A 14234-nucleotide genomic window follows, 5' to 3' on the forward strand; every position below is an offset into this window, starting at 1 on the left:
TATTACATAATATAAATTATATCATTTACTAATACTATTTACAATATATTTTGTATTTAATTCAATATACAGTACAGGCCAAAAGTTTGGACACACCTTCTCATTCAATGCGTTTTCTTTATTTTCATGACTATTTACATTGTAGATTCTCACTGAAGGCATCAAAACTATGAATGAACACATGTGGAGTTATGTACTTAACAAAAAAAGGTGAAATAACTGAAAACATGTTTTATATTCTAGTTTCTTCAAAATAGCCACCCTTTGCTCTGATTACTGCTTTGCACACTCTTGGCATTCTCTCCATGAGCTTCAAGAGGTAGTCACCTGAAATGGTTTCCACTTCACAGGTGTGCCTTATCAGGGTTAATTGGTGGAATTTCTTGCTTTATCAATGGGGTTGGGACCATCAGTTGTGTTGTGCAGAAGTCAGGTTAATACACAGCCGACAGCCCTATTGGACAACTGTTAAAATTCATATTATGGCAAGAACCAATCAGCTAACTAAAGAAAAACGAGTGGCCATCATTACTTTAAGAAATGAAGGTCAGTCAGTCCAGAAAATTGCAAAAACTTTAAATGTGTCCCCAAGTGGAGTCGCAAAAACCATCAAGCGCTACAACGAAACTGGCACACATGAGGACCGACCCAGGAAAGGAAGACCAAGAGTCACCTCTGCTTCTGAGGATAAGTTCATCCGAGTCACCAGCCTCAGAAATCACAAGTTAACAGCAGCTCAGATCAGAGACCAGATGAATGCCACACAGAGTTCTAGCAGCAGACCCATCTCTGGAACAACTGTTAAGAGGAGACTGCGCGAATCAGGCCTTCATGGTCAAATAGCTGCTAGGAAACCACTGCTAAGGAGAGGCAACAAGCAGAAGAGATTTGTTTGGGCCAAGAAACACAAGGAATGGACATTAGACCAGTGGAAATCTGCGCTTTGGTCTGATGAGTCCAAATTTGAGATCTTTGGTTCCAACCGCCGTGTCTTTGTGAGACGCAGAAAAGGTGAACGGATGGATTCCACATGCCTGGTTCCCACTGTGAAGCATGGAGGAGGAGGTGTGATGGTGTGGGGGTGTTTTGCTGGTGACACTGTTGGGGATTTATTCAAAATTGAAGGCACACTGAACCAGCATGGCTACCACAGCATCCTGCAGCGACATGCCATCCCATCCGGTTTGCGTTTAGTTGGACGATCATTTATTTTTCAACAGGACAATGACCCCAAACACACCTCCAGGCTGTGTAAGGGCTACTGACCAAGAAGGAGAGTGATGGAGTGCTGCGGCAGATGACCTGGCCTCCACAGTCACCGGACCTGAACCCAATCCAGATGGTTTGGGGTGAGCTGGACCGCAGAGTGAAGGCAAAGGGGCCAACAAGTGCTAAACACCTCTGGGAACTCCTTCAAGACTGTTGGAAAACCATTTCAGGTGACTACCTCTTGAAGCTCATGGAGAGAATGCCAAGAGTGTGCAAAGCAGTAATCAGAGCAAAGGGTGGCTATTTTGAAGAAACTAGAATATAAAACATGTTTTCAGTTATTTCACCTTTTTTTGTTAAGTACATAACTCCACATGTGTTCATTCATAGTTTTGATGCCTTCAGTGAGAATCTACAATGTAAATAGTCATGAAAATAAAGAAAACGCATTGAATGAGAAGGTGTGTCCAAACTTTTGGCCTGTACTGTAAATACAATAAATACAACAGAAATATTATTATTATTATCAACGTTGATTTTGTTGCTTTTATCTTTCATGGCCTAAAAGCAAAAAAGACGCGGGTGGCAGCTTCTTCTGTGACAAATTGTATTAAATGGGCAGATAATATCGTGTATGTCGGATCGAAATCGTATCCTGGCAGACTTTATATTATCGGCAAATATGGTATTGTTGCCCAAAGAATCGATATAATATCGTATCGTGATGAAAGTGGTGATTTACACCCCTACTGAGAATATCGGTACATCATCAGTATAGGCTGATATCAGCTTCAGAATCGGCCAACATGCCTTTTCTTAATTTGTACAATGACTGAATATTACATACATTTAAAAGTATTGATTTCATGTCTCCATCGGCTGGGGGCCATCACAGTAAGAGTATGCATCCATAATATGATGTCAATTCTACTACAGAAGAGACCTGATGATCACTAAAATTAGGTGGGGAAAATAGTGGAAACATCGATATCGGCATTGGTTATCGGTCAAATGAGTTATTAGGTGTCATCCTATCGGATATCCGCGAAAAAATTAGGTATCATGCATCCCTAACAAAGGGTCAGGGACAATTTTGTGCAACTTTTAGTGTATTGTTATTTGATCAAGAGTGTTGTAGGCTTCTTTGTCAATGGAAATGCGAGAGATATTATTTAAAAATAGATATTGCCTATTATTTTGAGATTGTACAATGCAACGTCAGGAAAAAAAGATTCATAATAATATAATATTAGTAATAATGTATTCACAATATCCTACTTTCCATGTCGTAGCATTCTCAAGACTTTTAAAAGATCGATTAAGATATTTAAATTCTATTAAGGCCTTTTCTGTGTGATGAACTCAACACCTTTGAAGACTTAAAAGATCCATAGAAACCCTGGTAATTTTTACTGCCATTTTCTTCAATTTTCTCAAACACGTAAAAATAATTAACTTGAACAGGATTACATTGTAAATTTCAGATAAGCTCTGAAGAAAAACAATACTTATTTTATTTGAGTTTAAAAAAAATTGTACATACATACACACATATTGTACCTTTCAATACAATAAAATATAATTTGAGCTGACTTTCCCTGTACAGTGATGTCCAGTAACAAACCTAAAACTATTTTTATCATAATAGGACTTCTTTTGTGATGTCACATATTGAATTGTATTTATTTAGTATATGATGTGTAATAAATTATTGCTGTATGTCTTTCTTCGTCCTTTTTGGCTGCTGCAAGTACCGGTCAAGTATCAGCACATATAATCTTAAATCAACGTCCTAGTGGTGGCTGGATTGGGCGCAGTTTTTACGGTATAGCTTTCTTGTCTGTCTGTCCGTGTGCTGTCAGCATCCTCTTTTCACGCCGCAACGTTTTAAACGTTTTTCACTGCGTAAGAAAATGAGCCTGTGACAAGTGTCACGTATGACTTCACCAGCCCTGCACAACACATTTTCTGCACCAAGTTACGTGCAGCAGTGCATCTGGAGCTGAGAACTGCGTGTGCAGCTCAAAATTGTACGTGCAATACCGCGCATATGCACCTAGTAATTCAAACTTTAAACTTTGGCAGGTAACCAACCTCTTTTGGTGTCCTGTTTTAATTGATCAGTATTTATACTGTCTTAATACTGTCTTGCAGAGTCTGTCTCTTAAGGCTGTGATAAATTCAACATGATTTATGCTGTTCAATCCTGCCAAGGTGCCGTTAAAACCTGTCTGTACAATCACAAAAATGGAAGTGATGGGTTTTCATTGGACTCAAAGTATATATAATCAAGTCACAATCCAACCACAACAGTATTTAGTTTTAGGGCAACTGAAAGGAGAAAGTACCTGGTGGAAAAGACAAACCTCTTGAACCAGCTCCTGACTGCACGTCTGCTCACTTAGCAATGCAAAAAGCTGGAAGAACGAGACAAAGTCATGTGGGATGTTTTAAGTAAATACAGCCACGGGGAACGCAGAGCAGAAATGTTCAGGCCAAGTGCAAAGACATGCATCAGTGTGACCTCGCAAAATTAGACTTTCATTATCAAAAAAAAAACTGCACTGAAGTGACAAGTGTGGCCGCAGCCAAAGACCCGCACAGAGCGTCAGGGTTTAGGGTTGAGACGGGTCATGTGCTCGGGGGAAACTGTCAGAAAAGAGGAGAGAAGGGACGAGGCGAGGGAGCCTTGAACCCTGAGTGAACCACCCTTTCCCGCTCCCCTTTCCCCCTTCTCACTCTCTGCTGAGCTGATGACTCACTGCTGGAACGAGAGGGAACCCAGGGGGAGGGATCGAGAGGAGTCGAGATCGACCGCAGCAGCACTACTGCAGCTCGCGCTCTTGTGCAGCCATCGATGAGGGAGCAGGTAGTGGTTCTGGTAAAGGATATGACAACCACACCGGCTGCTCTGAGGATCAAACTCGAGGCCTTTAAGCATGTGTGCACACGTTTGCTGCTGAAACACAGTGCTGACCACAAGTCACTCTCAACCATCATTGACTGCCTTTCTTTGAAAGCATGCGTTTTACTTGCATTGTTGCAGCTACAAAGAAAGAAAATAGGTCCGCATTCACATTTACTGCTTATTAATTTACAAAAGGAGAAGAATGGAGCCGCAACAATTTATCATTTGATTTAAATTTAAGACAAATTATGTCAAAATTCTCTGACAACAACTTCTTAAATGTAAGAAATGTCTGGTTTCTTTTCTGCTCTGTGACAATAAGCTGAATATCTTTGAGCTGTGGACAAAACAGGACATTGAGTCTGACATGTTATCTCAGGCTTTGGGAAACACTGATCAACATTTTTCACCATATTCTGACATTCTATAGACCAAATGATGAAGAGATTAATCAAGAATATAATCAGCAGAGTGATCGACAAGGTATCTGCCAATACTGGCTTTTCAGTGACATGTCGGAATTGGCCAACATGCAGATTTCTGCCCATATGACAAACCTATGTGTTATTTTTTTTTTTTTTTTTGTTTTCGGAAATCAGGGGACGACTGGTTGCTCTGTATAATTAAACTTATGGTAAACTGGAAACCACTGCAGGTCGTTGTCAGGGCCTTAAAAACGAGTTTTTACATCTGTACATGAGTTGCTATATATCGGCATATTGGATACGGTGCATCCAATCAACACCAGTTGGTGGCAGGGTTTCTGTGAAGGGCTGTCAAGTTTAGTTGATTCAAAACACACATTAAACATGGCTTAATAGTGACAATTTAAGTACACAAATCAGCTTCACTATAACTCGCAGCATTCACAGACAAACACTTGTCTTTATCTGGACACACACATCTCCCCCACAAATACAACATGCTAATGTTATTAGCACAAGCCTATGGCATTTTACACTGTATAAATTAGCCTAGAGGCTAGTGGAGTTTTCCTCTACTCATATGAAGACAGGACAACAGCAACATTTAACAAAGGTAACGTTACAAAATTCAGCTCCGTTACAGCTCACAAGGTTCACTGACAAAACAACTGTCTTATACTAAACACATTTTCCAAACAAATTTCGTCTCCCCGCAATGTTGGAGCACTTTCAAAAAGTGGCGTCTCCATTTGTCAATGACACACAAACATGGGGAAACAGGGTCCAGGCTGAAAAATGGCAAATGTTCTCTTTAAGCTAAAACAACTGGCTAATTTTGATAACTCATTATCTGGTTCCAGCTTCTCCAATGTGAGGGTTTTGCTGTTTTTTCTCTCCGTGATAATGATAATTAATTAAATTAGTTTGGTCCTACAAACAGACCAGTTGATGATGTCACCTTGGGCCTTGGGACACCATAATGGGTAATTTCATAGACAAAACAATCAATTAAACAAGAAAATAATTGGCAGATGCATCGATAAGGAAGGTAATCATTAGTTGCAGCCCTTCTCAGACTGATATAGTAACTGAATCATATGCAGTCTAAAGAAACATGTTGCCGTCTTGACCATGTTTTATGATACGGAAATGATCTTTATTCCACACAGCTCAGAGCACAAAGTCAGCTCCATCAGGCCTGGTGGGTCTCAGTATTTTCAGCAGGTCAGATGCTTGTCGTCACGGCTCCCCTTGTTGAAAGGCGGTCCTCCTACTAACTCACCATGCCACCCTGTTTGCTCCTTACTGAATTTCATTCTCATTTATCTTCACTAATCACACAGCACAGAACAGTTCTTGTATTTTTGTTCTTGATGAACCGAAACTAAAACAACCCAGAAGTGTCAGCATTTGTCACTGGAGCCAATAACAACCTGGGCACCCAGGTGCTTCCTAACATGCAGCTATGAATATGATTTTTTGGGGGGTTACAGAGTAGGAGCTTTCCTTCGTTATATAACCAGTGGGTTGGTCATGTAGTTAAATTTGCTGAAGCATTACAGACTCAATCTGCACAGCAAGTGTCCAGGACCACCAATTACATTTTTACAAGGGGAAGTGTAACGTACGATTTTTATATTGGCACATGCCTAGGTGATATAAATGTCAATATTAAAGGCAACAATGCTGCAACTGACAATTATTTTCACCACAGATTAATCTACCAATTATTGTGTCCCAAGGTGGTGTCTTTAAATATCTTGTTTTGTCCAACCAGCAATCTAAAACCCTGAAACACTTTCAATTCACTGTCACTGAGGACTGAGAAAACAAGCAAATGTTAACATTTAAGAAAGTCAGATCCGGTGAATTTTTGCCACTTTTTCTTAAAAGAAATGACTTTGTGATTTAATTAATCACAAAAATAGTTGCCAATTCATTTCACGTCAACCACCATATATTCATCACCTAGTTGTTTCATCTCTAATTTTCATTGTGAGTAATCTGGCGATTAATCAAACATGGCATTTAACAGCAGACTAAAACACTTGCAGGCATATAAACTGCCACATCAGATCTGGAAGAATCGCATCCCTGGCACCTATGGTACTGGAATGGTACAGTCACGTTTCCAGAATGTTGCCATTGCCCTGGTACATAAGTATTGGTTCTCGTGACATAGTTACCCCTGAATACTAGGGGTGTAGTTTCATCACAATACAATATCATATCATGTCATCATTGCCGATATTACAAAGTTTGCCACGATACGATTTCGATACTATGCGAAAATTCTAACAAATGATTTCACAAAGATATAAAATTCAACTAAATACAAACGATCAGTGTTCATAGACACGTCAATTGTTTTTTGCTAGTCAACCATTATTAGCTCAAACATGCTTACTTTGCATGAATTAGCCTCGCAGCTAGCGGACTTTTCTCCATTTATAACTTCTTGCTCACAGTTCGTTGAAGTCACTGCATCTCCCAACAGAACAGCACATTTCAATTTCAGCCTGCATGCACATTTTTTTCAGTCAAACATTGGCAAACAGAGCAGCTAATGTTGCTGTAGTGAGAAGTTAGCGGAGTGAGATGATCGTCCAGGCAGGTAACGTTGCGTTGTTTAATCTCGTAACGTCATTGTTTACATACGCCATGTTCTCTGTTCGTTGACCTGTATTTTCTCCAAAGTCCAAATATTTCCACACTGCTGATTTATTCCTGAGCAAATAACATTATCTACATCATCTTTATCTTGGTTGCTCGCCATCAACATAAAAGCGTATCCTTAAGATACTGACATAGATTTTGCATCGATGACACTGGATTGTTGATCACTGAATCGATAAATCAATATGTAATATCGCATATATGCGTTTATTGCCCAAGTTGATAGCACAATGACAACATAAACAAAAGAAAATACACTGTGCAGCCCTTCCGATTATTAGTTAAGCCTATCAAATGTCCAAAAACTGTTCCTTCAAATGTCTTGTTTTATCGGACCAACAGCCAAAAACTCAAAGATAATCAGCTTAAAAACGACGGTGAAAAGCAGTGGGTCCTCTCAATTTTAGAAGCTGCAGCCAGAGAGTGGATTTCATTTTCTTTTACAAATTATTAAAATGAGTGCTCAAAATAGCTGCCAAACTGATTTTAAATGGCCACTCATTTCAGCTCTACAACAATGTGATCACATCTACCCGGTGTAAAGCCGTAATTGTAAACTAGGAGCGTCCAAAATTAAGCCCGGTCTCTGTGGACATCTGTCAGCTCAGGCACACTAACCGCCGTCTTGCCCTGCCCTTGCCTCAAAACCACCCAAAGGACTGAGTGCACTGCAACAAGAGAAAAAATAGAATTCCTGGCAGAAACAGAGAGACGGAGCGAGAGAGGTGACCTTTAGCCCACATGCTGTGAGATGATCCTCAGCAAACCAAACCAAATGTAGAGACCATGGCGGCACGCTCATGTGTGTGTGTGTGTGCGTGTGTGTGTGCGTGTGTGTGACGGCTCAGGGCTGTCTGGTTTCAGTGCTGTTGTCATGATGGGGAAGGGGGCTGTTGTTCCTGCTACTTGTTCCTCTTCAAAACATGCCATCTTTTTTAAAATGGTCTCCACTGTCATTCACAAGAGTCAGTTTCCTCGATTCTAACCACACACACACACACACACTCACACACTCATTTGTCTTGAAACTAAAATATAATAAAGTGGAATATGTCAGGGAGGTGAATAAAAAAACACGAGCTGGTAAACTGTGGCACGGCTGGGTTCATTTGTCTACCAGACACTTCGGCGAGTTGGGGTTGAGGTTAGAATATTTGAGGTCCGGTTTCTAATAAATCCAGCGGGGTGATAAATAGAGAGCCTCTGCTTGGTGACTTTTCAGGATAAACCAGCAGATACAAAGAAAACAAGTCCACTTCCTTCCATGAGCTCATGTGAAACCTCACGTACATTCTTCGGCAGCGCTTCCAACGTGATGGCAACGGTGGAGAACATCGAGCTGCAGCCACAAGTGCAAGATGATCAACCACAACATGAACAACCCTCTCTTCAAGGAGGGGAAAAAAAAGCATTGTTTTTTCTCGACCACAATCAATAGAGTGTTCTGCAAAACGACACAGATGTCTATTACTTCATTGTGATCCTAGGCAAAGGCCAAAACCTCCTGACGTCAGCAGCCACAGGAATGCCACCAGGCGGATTCTTCAGTAAAACTCTCCGGCAGCCTTAGTTAAACAACCAGACAATGCAAAGAAACATTTGGTGATAACAGTGTGACTTTCCTGGAATCCCAACCCCTCTCTCCTGCTCTCTTTGTTCCCTTCTTTCAATATTTTCCAGATAACTCCTTTCTGTGCCCTTCTTGCTCTTTATCAACACCTCTTCTTTGCAGAGGAGGGGATGTAGCCTGCTGTTCCCCCCAGGGCTGCCATCACTTGCCTGGGCAAACGCCAGCAGTGGTGTCCCTGGAGGCTGGCTGCAGACAGATAGATCTTGAATTAGGGCTGGGCACACCCCTATCCTTTACAGTGGTGCTCTCAGTAGGCCTGTTATAATATCTGCTTTTGTCGGATGATATATTTTCCCAGAAATTAAACAGGTGATGCCTCTTGCGAGAAATAGGCTTAACAAAGCTCAGGGAACACCTCAGTTACCTCCATAATCCACCCAGTGTGCTGCAGTCGGCACCCGGGGTAGATGGCCTGGGAGGCAGGTGTTTGTTGGAGAGCAAAACTATAACAGACAGACTTTTTGGCTCGTTGCCAGGGGCTGGCAAGATAACGACTATCAGGACGACTATCAGGACTTACCAGTAGCCTCCTTGCACTTCTGAATTGGAGGTTACGACTGTCTCATCTTTGAAGTGTTTTATTTTTCTTTAGACTTGCGCAAGTAGGCCAGCGCGGAGAGAAAAAAAACAAGCTAACAACTTTGCGTCTTTCTCGCCAGATTTAGCGGTATTTCAGACCATTAGTGACTTTATTTCTAAAAAGCAACTAGCAACAAATTTAGTGACTTCAGACCATCAGGGAAAAAGTAAGACATATATTCAAATATATTATATTGTAATTTAGGGCTGCAACTAACAATTATTTTCATTGTTGACTAATCTGTCGATTATTTCTTCAATTAGTCGATTAATCATTTTATCAAAAAATGTGTTTAAATGTTGAAAAATATTGGCCTGTCTCTCCCAAACCCCAAAATTATGTCATCTAATGTCTTGTTTCGTACTCACACCAAAGGGTTTTAGTTCAGCGTCATGGAAGAGTGCGTAAAGCTGCCAATATTTTAACGTAAGAAGCTGCAATAAGAGTATTTTGGGGTACTTTTATAGTACTTTTCTAAAATGAACTGATTAGTCAACTGCTAAAATAGTCACCGATTATTTTAATAGTCGATTAGTCATCGATTAGTCAACTAATCGTTGCAGCCCTATTGTAATTCATTCCCATGAATGCTGCTCAGAGTTATCGTAGTCCACCGTGCCAAAAATCTGAAAACGTGACTGTACACATTTTTCTCCGGTACTGAACGTACCGACGATGCACTTCTTCTGGACCTAATCTGTTGTTAAATGCAAAAGGAAGAAGAACGCCTACCCGCATAGAAAAAATGGCAATAATACATGGAAGACAGCGACAAGAGCGGCAGCTACAGGTACAGCTCCGTCTCAACTCCCCAAAAAGAAACGAGTGTTTTCAGGGTGCTAAGTAGCGCACGTCTGGTAGAGCAGGCGCCCCATGTACAAAGGCTACATCTTTGCCGCAGTGGCCTCAGATTTGATTCCAGCCTACACCCCTTTGCTGCATGTCGTACCCTCTCTTTACCCCTTTAACGCTGCCACTGCTCGTGAAATAAAGGCCAAAATAGCCCAAAAATAATCTTTTAAAAAATACGTTTTTCTAAGGCCTGTGTATTATTTTGCCATGGAGGTGCTGTGTATTTATGCTATGCTACCACCAGCAGTGTGACAAGACGCTGAGCGTATAATATGCGCTGAGGGCTGCACAATTGGCGTTTTTTTTTTTTTTTGGTTGAGAAGGGTTGCAAAATGTTCATCGTGATGTGCCTAGTATGATGAAAAATCAAACTGACATGATCCCAACCAAGACGTCTTACCACTGAACCTTAACTTATATGATGTCCCTGTGATGTCAATAAGATAGATCAATAAAAATATCCATTCAAAGGCTTGTATGGATCGATCAACAGCCAAGCAATGCTTCTATGAGTCATAAGAGAGGACGAGGGTGACACACAGCTCTGCAGCTATCAGCACAGTTTATTTGATGCCACTAATAGACCCAAGGCTACAACAACATTTCTTTACTACAGGCTGGCTGACTGCTTACTGCCACTCTCTTCTTATCTAATACAGTAATAGTGGCAGTTGCTTGAGCCGTGGGAGGTGGCTTCGTTAGGGGCTTTCCCAACACGGGAGATCCTGTGTATATTTGTAACCTTCCTCTGAATGGATGAACCGGCCTGAACAGACAGAACGTTCTGACAACAGGCGCTTAAACAATGCATCTGAGCCCTCACGACCATGGCTGAGAACAACAAGGTGATGATCTGGGCCAGCAGAATAAGAAAATGAAGCTTTTCTATTTAAGCCCTGCTCTCTGGTGAATTCTGAAAGCTTAGAGCAGCATATTCTGGTTTTGTGCAGTGTATCACAAGCCTGGAGTCTTAAAAGACAACTTTAAAATACAGATCTCCCTCTGTCATCCCTGAGGAGAAAATAAATGAACATGAAGACAAACACAAGTGTCAACAGAGTTCATGTTTTTCCTCTCAATTTCAGCTGCCCCAACATAGGAAGTAGGTAAGAGTTTGCTCACCGGGGCCAAATGCAAAGCAAACAGGAGTCAGACAGGGGGAATCAGTTCATGTTTTCTGAATGAAACATCCTGAATGTGGATGGACAGCGGGAGCAAAAACTGCTGACACAGTAGAAACCGACATTCCCTTGGCGGAGCTGTAATCGCTACAAACAGCAAAAGGAACAGGGGCAGGGAAAGGCGAACGCTGGGGCTGAGGAAACTCTCTTGGAAGAGGGGAGCTGAGAGACAACGGTGCCGCTCCAAAACAAGAGTCAGCGGATAGGTACGTGCTTCCACCGCCTGTCGCATTCGCCTCTTGTTAGCTCTCTGCCTCTGCTGTCCGCTCGCCTTCTTAGCTAAGCAGCGAGGCCCGTGCCAACAACAACACCAAGAGGACTTGGGCCTCTATCAAACATGACGGCAGGGCTGTTTTCAAAACCACACTGGCTTTTAGATTTACATCAGAATGTTCCGTCCCATCCTCGGAGCAAACAGCAGCAAGATTCTCTGGAAGAGCCACAGATTAAAAAAGTATGAGCTCAGTCTAATGCCTTCCAAGTCTTGCACAAATAAATAAATGCTCCCCTTGTCGTGGCTTTTGTGTGAGAAATCCAACCCCTTTATCTGAGCTGGGAAATTAGGTAATGCAAGCCCCTAAAAAGGTCACTTAAATGCTTGACCAATAAAGGGAGCCACTTACTATGAACAAGCGGGAGAGAAGTTTAAGTATAGTGTGTAAGATTAAGGGGGATTTAACGGCATCTAGCAGTGAGGACTATGATTGCAATCAGCTGAAACTTCTCCCGGTTAGAATTCCTTCAGTGTTCAATGTTAAGGCAGTTTTTACCAGGAGCTGAATTATCCCCAGAGGTCTCTTCCTCTCCCAAACTAACGACCCAGGTGATTTAAACCGGTAAAAACACAGTATAAAGTAGTTCCACGTTCCAAATAAGTGTTTCTCCTTGGCACAACGCAGACGGGCTGCTAGCCCAGCACCTGCTAACGTGTGCTCACCTTTTTTCTGATTCAGAAGTTCAGGTTTTTACCAGGAGCCAAATTACCTGCAGAGGTCTCTTCCTCTTCGAAGCAAACGGACCCAGAGATTTATAACAGTAAAACTTTGAATAAAGCAAATAAATGTTTCTCCAATGCTGTTTGACCCGCTAGCCCGGCACATGCTAATGTGTGCACAGCTATTTTTCTGATAACTTAAGATCCAGACGTTCAGGAGGTTTAATTACTGGGAGCCACACTATCCACAGAGGTCTCTTCCACTCCAAAACAAACCAGACCCAGTGATTTAAACCAGTAAAATACGAGCCTCTTTTACACTGCCTGTTCAAGGCGGGAATATTGCGCCGTTATTCCGCCTTGCCATTCTTTATATAAGGTATATCTTTTATCTTATATGCGGCAGCAGGGGTAGCGACAAGGCCAAAACAATGTCTGAGTAAATGTGACGGGTGTGACACTTTGATGACATGTTGTGTGCAACCCACCCCTGGGAGATTGAAAAAGCAGCTACTAGCAGTTAGCAGCTAACTCAAAGAAGAACAGCAGCTGAAAATGTCTGCAAATTGCAAAAACAATAAGGTTCAGGAGCTCCTCACCCTCCGAGCAGAGGACGAGATCAGCTGTTATATAACAGATACAGTAAATGATTGTTATCGCCATGTTAGGGGCCGTACACATGCCGCGTTTTTCGCACTCAAGATTTCAGGCTATAATACGGTGCTCGTTAAGGCTGCTGAGCAACCTCAGACGCAACCTGCTGCCACACTCTTGAAAGCTGGCACAGAAAAGGCACGTGAGTAGCACCCAGCGCTCGACCTTGCGTTTTTCGGGCGGTTTAAGTCACGGCATGTGTACGGCCCCTTATGCCATTGTTATTGTTTAGAAAGGGCTGACGTAGCTTATGTTATATGTAACACTAGAGACTGATGCTGCTGTGTAAACACGTCACTCCTGCCACGCCTTTTTTTGCACCCACTATGCCAGCATGCTGTCTAAAATCACACACGGTGACAGGTGATTCTTAATTCAAGGTGATTATACACATAATAAAACATACTTAATATATTATACTCATTTATGCTGATGTATCCCCCTAAACCCTGCACACCGACCAATAAAGGGAAGCGCTTTCTATGAATAAGCAGGAGGGAAGCTAAAGTACAGTATGGTATATCTGGTTTGTGCACACTCAAGCATGGCTGAGGACCAAGAACGGGGAGTGCCGAGCTGGCGGCGATCCAAGCCAAATTACAGAAAAATGTGCATTTCTATCCCCTTGGGTGTCTCTTGTGGTTGTTCCCCTGAGACAGACAGACACAAACAAGACTGAATAGGGGAAACAAGAGAATGAAGACACTGAGTCAACCAGGGCGTGTGGTGCTTTGAGAGGCCCATCATCACCCCAGCAAACAAGTCAAATCTGAACCCTGAATGAAACTAAAGGCTTCAGGGGATATTTCAATCATGTGAAGTAATGGATATGCATGAACTTCCAAAACAATAGGCTACTGTACGCATGAGAATAAATCCCCCTAAAGATGTCTGGCTGGTGGCACATTTGCTTTGGTGCTTTGCCTGTGACTTCTGTACAGCTCCCCCCCGGCTTGTATCCCCACGCACACCACACACTTTGAAGATTTTCACAGCTCTGGGTGGATACGGGGCAGCTTTGCAGGCTGCAGGATACCGAGGTGACACACGGATCAGGTAGCTCGTGTCATCTCTGTCGTTAACCTATCCATCAGTGCTGCAGCTGAGGTAGCGCTGCGTGTGTGTGTGTGTGTGTGGGTGGACATGGGGCTGCTGCTTTGAGGGGCGGGGGATTCGGCATGTCTT

General features: G+C 42.2%; 1 protein-coding gene and 1 long non-coding RNA gene across 2 annotated transcripts in view; one reads left to right on the forward strand and one right to left on the reverse strand.

Moving 5' to 3' along the window:
• Positions 1 to 14234, reverse strand: part of rbpjb (recombination signal binding protein for immunoglobulin kappa J region b) — a 99092-nt gene that overhangs the window by 76552 nt on the left and 8306 nt on the right. The gene's annotated exons all lie outside the window — the stretch shown is intronic.
• The window catches only part of LOC144459948 (uncharacterized), a 55052-nt gene continuing 51864 nt past the window's right edge, over positions 11047 to 14234 (forward strand). Inside the window, exon 1 of the long non-coding RNA XR_013488665.1 lies at positions 11047 to 11667. This is a non-coding gene — a long non-coding RNA (uncharacterized LOC144459948). The remainder of the gene's footprint in view (positions 11668 to 14234) is intronic.

This window comes from Epinephelus lanceolatus, chromosome 22 (genome assembly GCF_041903045.1).
Source record: "Epinephelus lanceolatus isolate andai-2023 chromosome 22, ASM4190304v1, whole genome shotgun sequence".
NCBI classification, from domain to species: domain Eukaryota; kingdom Metazoa; phylum Chordata; class Actinopteri; order Perciformes; family Serranidae; genus Epinephelus; species Epinephelus lanceolatus.